We start from the raw sequence: 12077 nt of genomic DNA on the forward strand, positions 1-12077 counted from the left end.
GCAGCTGGGAGAGTTTGTCCTGCAGCAGAGACGGGATGATGGTGTTGAAAGCAGAGCTGAAGTCCACAAACAGGATCCTGGCGTAGGTTCCTGGGGAGTCCAGATGCTGGAGGATGTAGTGGAGGGCCATGTTGACAGCATCGTCCACAGACCTGTTGGGTCTGTAGGCGAACTGCAGGGGGTCCAGGAGGGGGTCGGTGAGGGACTTCAGGTGGGACAGGACTAGCCGTTCAAAAGACTTCATTACATTACATTACATGTCATTTAGCTGACGCTTTTATCCAAAGCGACGTACAATAAGTGCATTCAACCATAGGGTACAAACTCAGGAGAACAAGAAACAAGAAAGTGCAATTTCCTCAAATAAGCGAATTTACAATTTGCTATAGATGAGTGACGTCACAAGTACAATTTAAGTGCTGCAATTTGTTAGTCTTTAGTCGAGGTAGAGTCTGAAGAGGTGTGTCTTTAGTTTGCGGCGGAAGATGTGAAGGCTCTCTGCGGTCCTGATGTCTTCAGAGAGCGCGTTCCACCATTTCGGCGCAAGGACAGCGAAGAGTCGAGACCTAGTCGAGTGTTTTGCTCTCAGTGAGGGAGGGACGAGTAGTTTTGCAGATGCAGAGCGGAGAGTGCGGGGTGGGATGTAGGGTTTGACCATGTCCTGGATGTAAGCTGGACCCGATCCATTCACAGCATGGTACGTGAGCACCAGTGTTTTGAACTGGATGCGGGCGGCCACCGGTAGCCAGTGAAGAGAGCGGAGGAGTGGAGTAGTGTGGGAGAATTTCGGAAGGTTGAAGACCAGTCGAGCTGCTGCATTCTGAATGAGCTGCAGAGGTCGAATGGCGGTGGCAGGGAGACCTGCCAGGAGGGAGTTGCAGTAGTCCAGGCGGGAGATGACAAGAGCCTGAATCAGTACCTGCGCTGCCTTCTGAGTGAGAAGGGGACGTATTCTCCTGATGTTGTAGAGCGTGTATCTACAGGATCGCGTTGTCGCAGTGATGTTGGGAGTCAGGGAGAGTTGGTTGTCGAGTGTGACGCCGAGGTTCTTAGCAGTCGAAGTGGGCGTTAGCACAGAGTTTCCAAAGTTGACTGTCAGGTCCTGGGTAAGCGAATCTTTTCCGGGAAAGAGAAGTAGTTCAGTCTTGTCGGGGTTGATTTTCAGATGGTGGGCGGACATCCACTGAGAGATGTCAGTTAGACAGGCAGAGATCCGAGCCGCCACCTGGGTGTCCGAGCGAGGGAAGGAGAGAATTAGTTGGGTGTCATCGGCATAGCTGTGGTAAGAGAAGCCATGCGAGCGAATGACAGCGCCAAGAGAGTTGGTGTAAAGCGAAAACAGGAGGGGACCCAGCACGGAACCCTGAGGAACTCCAGTAGTAAGAGGACACGGTTCCGACACAGATCCTCGCCAGGTTACCCGGTAGGTGCGGCCATCGAGGTAGGACGAGAGAAGGGAGAGAGCAGAGCCTGTGACACCAAGTTCTTGAAGGGAGGAAATAAGGATCTGGTGGTTGACCGTGTCAAATGCAGCAGAGAGGTCCAGAAGGATGAGGACAGAGGAGAGAGAGGCGGCTCTAGCAGTGTGGAGTTGCTCAGAGACAGCAAGGAGAGCAGTCTCTGTAGAGTGGCCTGCCTTGAAACCTGACTGGTGGGGGTCAAGGAGGTTGTTACAGTGGAGATAAGAGGAGAGTTGATTAAAGATAGCACGTTCAAGGGTTTTGGACAAGAAGGGAAGAAGAGAGACCGGTCTGTAGTTGTTTTCTTCAGAAGGGTTGAGGGTGGGTTTCTTCAGGAGAGGGTTGACTCTTGCCTCCTTCAGAGAATTGGGAAAACAGCCAGATAACAGAGCGTTGTTGATGAGAAAGGTAAGGAACGGAAGAAGGTCAGGTGTGATAGATTGTAGAAGATGTGATGGAATGGGGTCAAGAGGGCAGGTGGTCGGACGGGCAGAGGTTACTAGGGTAAGAATTTGGTTAGGAGAGAGGGCGGTGAAAGAGGGAAGTGAGGGCGAAAGAGGTGAGGTCGGTGGGACGCGAGAAGTAGGTGGTGGGTTTGAGAAGGAGGAGCGTATGTCAGCTATTTTCTTGGTGAAGTAGTTGACAAAGTCTCCCGGAAGAAGGGTGGAGGGGGGAGGAGGGGTAGGGGGTTCGAGGAGATTGGAGAAGATCGAGAAGAGTTTTTTGGGGTTAGAGAATGAGGATTCGATTTTGGACTGGTAGAAAGAGCTTTTGGCAGCAGAGATAGAGGCAGAGAACGAGGAGAGGAGAGATTGAAATTCAAGCAGGTCGTCAGGTCGTTTATATTTACGCCATCTCCTTTCCGACGCTCGCATGGTGGCTCTCATGGCACGGACCGGTTGAGACAGCCACGGAGCCGGAGGGGATTTGCCAGTCCGTCGTGTCGTAAGAGGGCAGAGAGAGTCTAGAGAGGAGGAAAGAGTTGAGAGGAGAGTCTCTGCAGCAGCGTTCGGATGCAAGAGTGAGAAGGAGTCAGTTGAAGGGAGAGCTGATAGAACAGAGGATGCCAGCGAGGAGGGAGAGAGGGAGCGAATATTGCGACGAGCCGGTATAGAGTTAGTCAATGAAGGAGGTTTGTTAGTTATAGAGAGTGGAAGGGAGTAAGAGATGAAGAAGTGATCAGACACATGAAGTGGAGTTACAGAGAGGTTAGTGGTAGAGCAGTTTCTAGTAAAGATGTAGTCAAGGTGATTGCCGGCTTTGTGAGTAGGAGGAGAGGGAGTGCGTGACAGAGCGAAGGAAGAAAGTAGGTGTACGAGGTCAGATGACTTCTCTGTCTGGATGTTGAAGTCACCCAGGAGGATGACCGGAGGACCATTTTCGGGGAAATTAGACAGGAGAATGTCCAATTCTTCCAAAAAATGACCTAAGGAGCCTGGCGGACGGTAGAGGACAATGATGGTTAATTGTACCGGGTGAGTGATTGTTACAGCATGGAATTCAAAGGACAATGGGGTGGCTGGTGGTAGAGGGTAGAGAGAAAAGCTCCATTTGGGTGAAATGAGTAGACCTGTGCCACCACCCCTACCAGTGGGCCTGGGAGTGTGGCTGAAGGAGAAGGCGGAGGAGAGAGCGGCTGGGGTGGATGTGTTCTCGGGTGTGATCCAGGTCTCGGTCAGAGCGAGGAAGTCAAGTGACTGCTGGATAGCAAAGCCGGAGATGAAGTCAGCCTTGCGAGTCGCTGACTGGCAGTTCCAGAGACCTCCTGTGACGAGGTGCTGGACGTGTGAGGAGCGGGTGGGATAGGAGAGAGAGGAGAGGTTACGATAGAGAGCAGATCTAGCCCGAGGCCTGTAGTATCTGCGGGAAGAGATTCGAACAGGCACGGGTGAAGGGGTCAAACACATTATTAAAAATAGCAGAAGAAGGCGCCGCATTCAGCCGCCCCGAAGACTGCCACGAAAGACTCCCTTGTCTTTGTTCTGCTCGTCTTCGTGCTGCGAGGATAAGATAACGCTGAAGCTAACGCTTCCTACGATTTCTAGTTAAATACTCCCTCGTTAGTGGAAGTCGGCTGCGGCTGCGCTGGCCGCTCCCCCGTCGTTTAGGAGACAAAAGGTCGATTGGCCTCGACAGAAACTCCTCAAAATGCAAAGCACCAATAGCTTGACACCCTAATCAGTGAACAAACACCATGTGGTCTTTTGACAAAATGAGAGTTTAAGGATACAAGTCTTATTTGCTTCAGAAAACAAGGCAAAACAGACTTAGATCAGGTCAAAACCTAGCAGAGTTAGGAGGGCACACTGGCAGTTAACTTAATAGTAGAATCTAGAACACAAACTGGCACTAAAAGACTGAAAGAGCTTGAGCAAACTAGCAACCAAGATAACTTCAAACAAAGAGAACTGGTCGTGAGACGACAAAAAACTAAAGCAAATCAGCAATCAAATTAACTTAAGACACTAGAATCAACAGCAAATTTAGCAGACTAGCTTGGTTTAAAGAAAGAGATACTTAGTCCGATTTCAGGTCGCCTGGATGTCTGGTGGCCTTGTAGAAGAGATGCACACGACTACAGAGGTCAGGGCGACGGGCCTGTAGTCATTGAGTCCTGTGATCCTGGGCTTCTTGGGGACAGGGATGATGGTGGAGGCCTTGAAGCAGGCTGGTACGTGGCATGTCTCCAGGGAGGTGTTGAAGATGTCAGTGAACACCGGAGACAGCTGGTCAGCACAATGCTTCAGGGAGTGAGGGGAGACGGAGTCCGGACCGGCTGCCTTACGGGGATTTAGTCTTCTAAAGAGCCGGTTAACGTCTCTCTCCAGAATAGAGAGGGTTGTTTGCTGGTGGGGGAGGGGAAGGTGATAATGATGAAGAGGCGTGAGCACCTGATGGGCTGGGGGAGGGAGGGGAGGGGGACTGCAGCAGGTTGGTGGAGCTGTGGGGGATGGGATCAGGACATTGTCTTCAGACACAATTATCTCAAAATTGACATAATCGATCAACCAAGTATGAAGATAGCTGACGTTTAATTCTAATCGATTCAGTCGACAAGGGCACCTGGCAGACTGTACTCGGGGATCAACAGGCTTCCGCGTCTGAAGCAGTAGCGTGGATATGACGTTGCACCAGGGGTCCTCCATGAAAGTTTCCACGTGAGTATCAAAGCATAATGCATTGCATGTAAAAATCAACGTTTGAATTTGGTGAAGATTGAACAACAGCTATTCTGTGTGACAAGTCAAAGTAGCTTTATTGTCAATTTCCTGCATGTCAGACATACAAGGAATCGATAAAAACGTTTCCCACTCTCCCACGGTGAAACATATAAAGTGCACAGGCACAACAACAGATAAGACAAGACATTTAGATACATATAGATATTTAAAAAAAACATACAGATACACGTACAGCAGCAGCAGCATAAGTGACGGGAGAGAATTTAGCTTTCTGACAGCTTGGTGTATGAAGCTATCTCTGAGTCTGGTGGTGCGGCAACGGAGGCTCCTATACCTTCTTCCAGAGGGTAGGAGGCTGAACAGACTGTGTGCGGGGTGGCTGGTGTCACTCGCAATCGAGGTAGCTTTCCGGGTGAGGCGGGTGGTGTATATGTCTTTCAAGGAAGGGAGTGGGAGTGGGGCACCAATGATCTTACCAGCTGTGTTCACTATGCGTTGGAGTGCTTTCCTGCTGTGTTCAGTATAGCTACTGCCCCACACAATGATGCAGCTGGACACGATGCTTTCAATGGTGCCCTGGTAAAATGTCTTCAGGATTGGTATGGGAGCTTTCACTCGCTTGAGCTTGCGGAGGAAGTAGAGGCGCCGCTGAGCTTTCTTCGCCAGTGATGCAGAGTTGGTGGCCCAGGAGAGGTTGTAATGGGAAAATGATATGTGACCCTTTTAAATGCTTCATTTGTATAACCAGTTTATTAGTTGCAAGTGCTTAGGTCACAAAGGCCCTGACATAAGAACTGATGTCTCCCACTTGGATTAGATGTTTCCAGCGTCATAGCTGTAGAGATTGAACAAAGTGTTTGTTATGTCTATGACCACCTTTGTTTTAGCATGTTGGGAGAGCAGGATACGGTCAAAGAGCTGACGTGTCTTACATGGATAAGATGTTCCCAGTGACCTGGCTGTAGATACTCAACAAGATGGTTAACGGTTTCTGTTGACGCCACCGATATCTAAACTTAGGTATAAGAACTGCCTCGAGGTGTTGGGAAGAAAAAGGAGGTTCTTGACAGTCTACTGACCACGTAGCTGTTGTGACCCTTTTTCCCTTGCAAGGAAATAAACGGAGAAAAGACATACTTGACTCAGAGCCTTTGATTCTTACTTAACGATTGTCTGTGCAAAATCTTCCACCACAATTTGGTGTCAGAAGTGGGATCGTTTGAAGCTCCGTCGGGACTCCGAGGACGTCCGGGAAGGGGCCACTTCAGGATCCACCAAAACGTGATTCTGCCCTATACCTCATCACACTCAGAGAGAGGGGACCGGCGACCAAAAGAGACCTGATTGGCTTCAACACGATCCGATGAGGAAGATTTTCACACGGGAATCGGGTGAGAAGTTGATAGTCTGATTTTCAAACGGGGCTTCCTGAATTATAACGGGTGATAACAGGTTACAAAGACGGGTATTTAGTACTTTGGGATTTTTTTTATTTTTTTTATTATTTTTTCTCTCTCTTCTTAGAAAATCCAAATTTCGGTTATTTGATTGGGCTTCTAATGATGATAACTTGTCTTTTTATCCGGTTATTTGAAAAATGTGTATAAAATTAAAAGAGTGATTATACAGTATTTCCGGTTCATCAGCATCCAACTTTTTACTGAGGAAGACAGGGAGCAATGTGCGCATTTACGATTGTATTCAGACTAACACTCTGAAAACGCATAATTGTGACCCTTGACCAAAGGGGAAGACAGGGGCAATGGACAATTGTGACTCACTGATGTGCACCCCCAGGAATCTGGTGCTGCTCACTCGCTCCACAGCAGCACCATTGATGGTCAGTGGTGAGTGTGGCTTTCTGTCAGCGGCCGAGGTTCTTCTTAAAAACTAAAAGTGTGTTGCCAACAACACCACCTAGGTAAAAGCCCTAGGACAGGGATATTCAACTCAACTCATTTTTAAAATAAAATAAATGCAAAATGAAAATGGTGCATGTAATAATAAATAATAATAATCAAATAATGTGCTTAACTTCAGAAAAAATAAATAAAGGGAGGAAAAGCTTAAATGTCCCCGTTTCTGTTTCAGTCCCAAACGATTTTACAGATAATAAATCTTAACACATCTTAACAATTTAACAGTTTTAGAGCATTAGTCTTGCATCCCACTTCCCCACTTTGTTGGTCAGTGGGAGAATTGAGCTCTAGCTTGTGCTGCCAGGACTTTAAACCTGGGCTTGAATGGAGTCAGGGCCATCCGCATGCACATGTGGAGGTGCTCATTGGTGAGCCTCGAACGATATTTATTTTTGATGATATTCATCGTGGAGAAAGCTGCCTTGCAGTTGTAGGTGGACCTGGAAAAGCTGTCTCAGGGACCGTTTGGAGCCAGAAAGTGGAAGGGTCAGTTCTTAGAAACTGCTCTCTCGGGGACACATCTGCTTGGATATCAACCAGTTGCATCTGGAGAGGACCAGGATTTACCCATTTAAAGTGCTGTGTGACTTCCTCTGAGAACCCCCTGACATCCGTGATGATAAATGGGTTCTGAATGAACATGGTGAGCTGCTGTCCAAAGCTGAAGCTGTCAAAACGGTTGCTGAAGTTTACGATCAGCTTATCAATGAAGTCAACAAAAGAAGACACATCTCTCTGTCCCTGTACCTGTTCCTGCACTGCTGGGAGGTGTGCACAGTCTCCCTGCAGGTCTTCCTTGAACAACTTAAGTTTCTTTTGAAAGGAGCGGACAGCGGTCATCAGTTCACAAATTGAATTGTCCTTGCCCTGTAGCCTCAAATTCAGTTCATTCAGATGTGCAGTGATATCAACCAAAAAGGCCACATTATCCATCTGTTTCTCATTTCTTAAAAAGAGAGAAAACTGCGTTGCCTTCTGATGTCTTAGCTCTGCCAAAAAAGATGCTACTTCCCTGCTGATGGACCAAAAGCGCGCTAAGACCTTCCCTTTGCTGAGCCGTCTCACATTATTGTGCAGCAAAAGATCATCAGCATTGGCATCAACTTCTCTGAGGAATTCCCTCAGCATGCGATGCTGGGTGGAAGAGGATGCCCTGAGAAAATTGATCATTTTCATCATTGTATTCATCACTTCAGCATGCTCATCTGACAGGGAGGCACAGAGGACAGATTGGTGAATGATGCAATGCTAAACTATGAGCTCTGGATTGTCCTCTTTCAGTCTTGCTACAGCTCCTTTCTCTCTCCCTATCATAGAAGGGGCTCCATCTGTGGCTATTGAAACCACTTGTGTTGGCTCTATTCCTCTCTTCGTTAACATCTCCTTAATGGCCAGGTAGATATCTTCTCCTCTTGTACTGGTTTGAAGGGGAGTGACACCTAACAGGTCTTCACAGAATGCTTTCTGGTCTGTGTTGAAAAACCTGACATACACTAACAGCTGAGCATTGTCACAGATGGACCGATGTCTCAGTGGACTCATCCACAGCTAAGCCTACACATGGTGCCTTATGTATGGCTTCATTTAGCTGGGTCAGCACATCCTGAGTTAATATTTCACCTTTCTTTGTGGCAGATGATGCTGACATGGGTATTTGCTTTATCTTATCACAAAGCTCTTGTTTTGGTTTTCCGTCAAGTAATGTTTCAGCGACGACACTCATGCATTCTTTGACAAGCCCTCCATCAGTAAATGGCTTTTTGTGTTGCCCCAAAATCCAAGCAACTCTGAGGGAACACTCATGAGCACGTTGTTGGGCAGTGAACGTGTGGCTCAGGATCCTGGTTGACTGTTCATATTGGGCTGTGAGGCCACTTATTTTCTGTGATCTCACTTCGGATTTGAGTGGGTATGTTTGTTCAAAACCTTTATGTTTTGTCTCATAATGGCGTTTCACATTGCCACTTTTAATAAGTGCCACGGTTTCTGAACATATAAGACACACTGGTTTTGTGCTCCCTGTGGGAAGTATGAACAGAAATGAGTCTGTCCATTCCGGATTAAATGCTCTATTTTCGCTGTCAACTTTTCTTTTTTTGGAGAGCGACATTTGTTCCTTATGTTTCTCTCCCTTTCTCTGTCTCACTCGCCTTTTCCTCAACTTTCTCCGACGCAGTTGTCCGTTTCTCTCCCTTTGCTGTCTCAATCGACTTGTCCTCAACTTTCTCCGGCACAGTCGTCCGTTTCTCTCCCTTTGTTTTCTAAATGTGTCGCTATCTTTCTTTTTCTTTCTCTAACTTTATCATCTCTCAGCGCGGCCGCAGCGCTGTCTTGAGACGTAATGTTTACCGCCGAGAATGCATAGATTTGATTGGCTGAGTGGTATCACGTGGGATGGCTTAACTCGCATGCAATTGGTCTGTGCGTTTCCTCATCCGCTAAACCACTACCGTAAATACTACAAAAGCCGCGCCGCCGGGTAAAAACGCCGTCAGGTTTTAAATCACAACCTTCTGTTTTGGCTGGCGGTCCGAGTCCGGATGGGACGGCCTCTGGGTCCGGACCCGGACCGCGGTCCGCCAGTTAGTGACCTATGCCCTAGGAAGTCGAAATAATTAAAAACAAAGGTTCGTTTGTTTGGAGGGGAGCAGTAAAACAATGACCCAAGAGGAGACAGGGGTGGAAATACGACTAAAAAAATGTATTTATTTTAATTTATTTTAATAAAAAAGATTAAAATATATAAAAGGGAGCTAAAATAGTCCGTCCAGGCTCATCACCACAGGAGGAGCGAAGTCCTGCGCGTCCCTGGTCCACTGGTTCGGACGTTTGACGGCCATTTGCCCTCGGCTGCTGCTGCTGCTGCTTCGGGTGGTGGTGGTGGTGCTGCTGCTGCTTCTGGTAGTGCGTCTGCTGCTGGTGGTGTGTCTGCTGCTGCTGGTGCGTCTGCTGCTACCGGTGCGTCTGCTGCTACCGGTGGTGGTGCCTCTTCTTCTGCCTTTCTTTCCCTGCTCCTTCTCCCTTCTTCTCTCGTTTCTCCTCCTTTCTCTACCGCCAGTGTCCCGTCTTCCTGCTTAAAAAGACAAAGTTCCGCCCCTGGCCTTTCCCCATTGGCCCATTGGCCCACTAATTGCTAATTCATTGGGGACGATTGTCAATTGGACACAATTCAAACAAAACCCAAAGCACACGATAGATTGTCCAACATGCAATCACAAATCAACAAGTCGTAAAACATGCAATCATAAATCAATAAAATATGTAATCAATTAAGCATGCAATCAATTGTCCCCAATCGTCCACCCCGTGACATACTCCCCCACTTAAACGTAGGCAGTCCCTGCCACTGGACAAGCCTAATGTCGATATCGGCTTGGTGGTAGTCCACGGGTAGCTTGTGCCGACTGGCGGAGCGCATTGTCCACTACTCCTGCTGGTGGTTCAGGAGGCAAAATGTCTGCCCCTACCTCAGGGGGCTCACAAGCAGGTACTACATAAAATCCAAAAGGTACAGGGTCTACTTCCGCCTCTGTCTCGACTATAGTATCTGGTTCAGGGATGACATTGACAGGGGTTATACAAGGTTTCAAGCATTCCTTTGTTGGGTTCTGACCTTCCCACCGCTCTCCGGCCTAACTTTGTATACCACTCCAGAATCACCCACAAGGCTAACGACAACATAGGGCTCTGGGTTCGACCATGATCGTAACTTTCCTTGTCCCTGTCTGTTCGTATCTCGCACCCACACTCGTTCACCTGGGAGGAGGGATAACGCCTGGGCCTTACGGTCATAGCTTCTCTTATCGCGTTCGGCGACATGACCCATCCTCTCCCTAGCGAGCTTGTAAGCTAGAGTTAGTTTTTGATGGTGGTCTTCCATTCACCCACTAAGTGCCAACCTGGGTTGGTGAGGCGCTACTCCCAACTCTACGTCTAGTGGGAGTCTCTTTGAATTTCTTCACAATAGCCTACTTTAATGCCAAGAGCTCAAGCTTGAAGGAGCTATAGTTTGCATCGTTCTGTTCTGCCGTGTGCAAGCTACGGCTAGCATAAGCTATTACACGCTCTCGGCCCTCTTGCACTTGGGCAAGGACAGCCCCCAGTCCTCTGTTACAGTGTACACTACAAAAGGCAGGGCAAAGTCAGCAAAAGCTCGGATTGGGGCTGGGGTTAGGGCAGCCTTCAGTTGCTCAAACGCAGATTGGCATTCTTTTGTCCAAAGTATCTTCTGGGACCCCGACCTTTTATCAGTGGGAACACCTGCTAAAAGCGTGTTCAAGGGTCAGGCAATCTTTGAGAATCCCAATACAAAGCGCCTATAATAGCCTGCCAATCCTAGAAAGGCTCTGACCTGTTTGATGGTCGTTGGAGGACTCCATTCGGTGACTGCAGACACCTTCTCAGGATCGGGACGGACCCCTTCACTGTCAACCACATTCCCCAGAAACTTCACCTGTTTCTGCAGAAGTTTACATTTGCTGATTTTAAGTTTCAGACCATACTTCTGGAGTCTCTTAAACACCTCTTCCAGATGCTGCAAGCAGGAGGAGAAATCATTTGAGTAAACAATGATATCATCAAGGTAAACAAGCAGTGACTCCGTTAGTTGTCCACCTAGACACCGTTGCATAAGGCGCTGAAAGGTAGCAGGGGCATTACAAAGGCCAAATGGCATCCTATCAAACTCGAAAAGACCCAATGGCGTTGTAAAAGCAGTCTTCTCGCGATCTTGTGGGTCCATCTCCACCTGCCAGTACCCTTTGCAAGGTCTAAAGTCGAAAACCACTCCGCCCTATTGAGGGTGGTAAGGGTCTCTTCCTTACCACCCTCAATAGGGCGGTAAGGAGGGAAAATGCATCCTTATGAGTCACAGAATTCAATTTCCTGTAATCCTCACAGAACCTCAGACTTCCATCTTTTTTCCTTACCAGCACAATAGGTGTAAGTATCTCTTTCTTTAATAAACCAAGCTAGTCTGCTAAATTTGTTGTTGATTCTAGTGTCTTAAGTTAATTTGATTGCTGATTTGCTTTAGTTTTCGTCTGCCAGTGTGCCCTCCTAACTCTGCTAGTTTTTGACCTGATCTAAGTCTGTTTTGCCTTGTCTTCTGAAGCAAATAAGACTTGAATCCTTAAACTCTCATTTTGTCAAAACACCACATGGTGATTGTTCACTGATTAGGGTGTCAAGCTATTGGTGTTTTGCATTTTGAGGAGTTTCTGTCGAGGCCAATCGACCTTTTGTCTCCTAAACGACTTCCGCTAACGAGGGAGTATTTAACTAGAAATCGTGGGAAGCGTTAGCTTCAGCGTTTGCTTATCCTTGCAGCACGAAGATGAGCAGAACAAAGACAAAGGAGTCTTTCGTGGAGTCTTCGGGGCGGCTGAATGCGGCGCCTTCTTCTGCTATTTTTAATAATGTGTTTGACCCCTTTACCCGTGCCTGTTCGAATCTCTTCCCGCAGATACTACAGGCCTCGGGCTAGATCTGCTCTCTATCGTAACCTCTCCTCTCGC

This window comes from Gasterosteus aculeatus, chromosome Y (genome assembly GCF_964276395.1).
Source record: "Gasterosteus aculeatus chromosome Y, fGasAcu3.hap1.1, whole genome shotgun sequence".
NCBI classification, from domain to species: Eukaryota; Metazoa; Chordata; class Actinopteri; order Perciformes; family Gasterosteidae; genus Gasterosteus; species Gasterosteus aculeatus.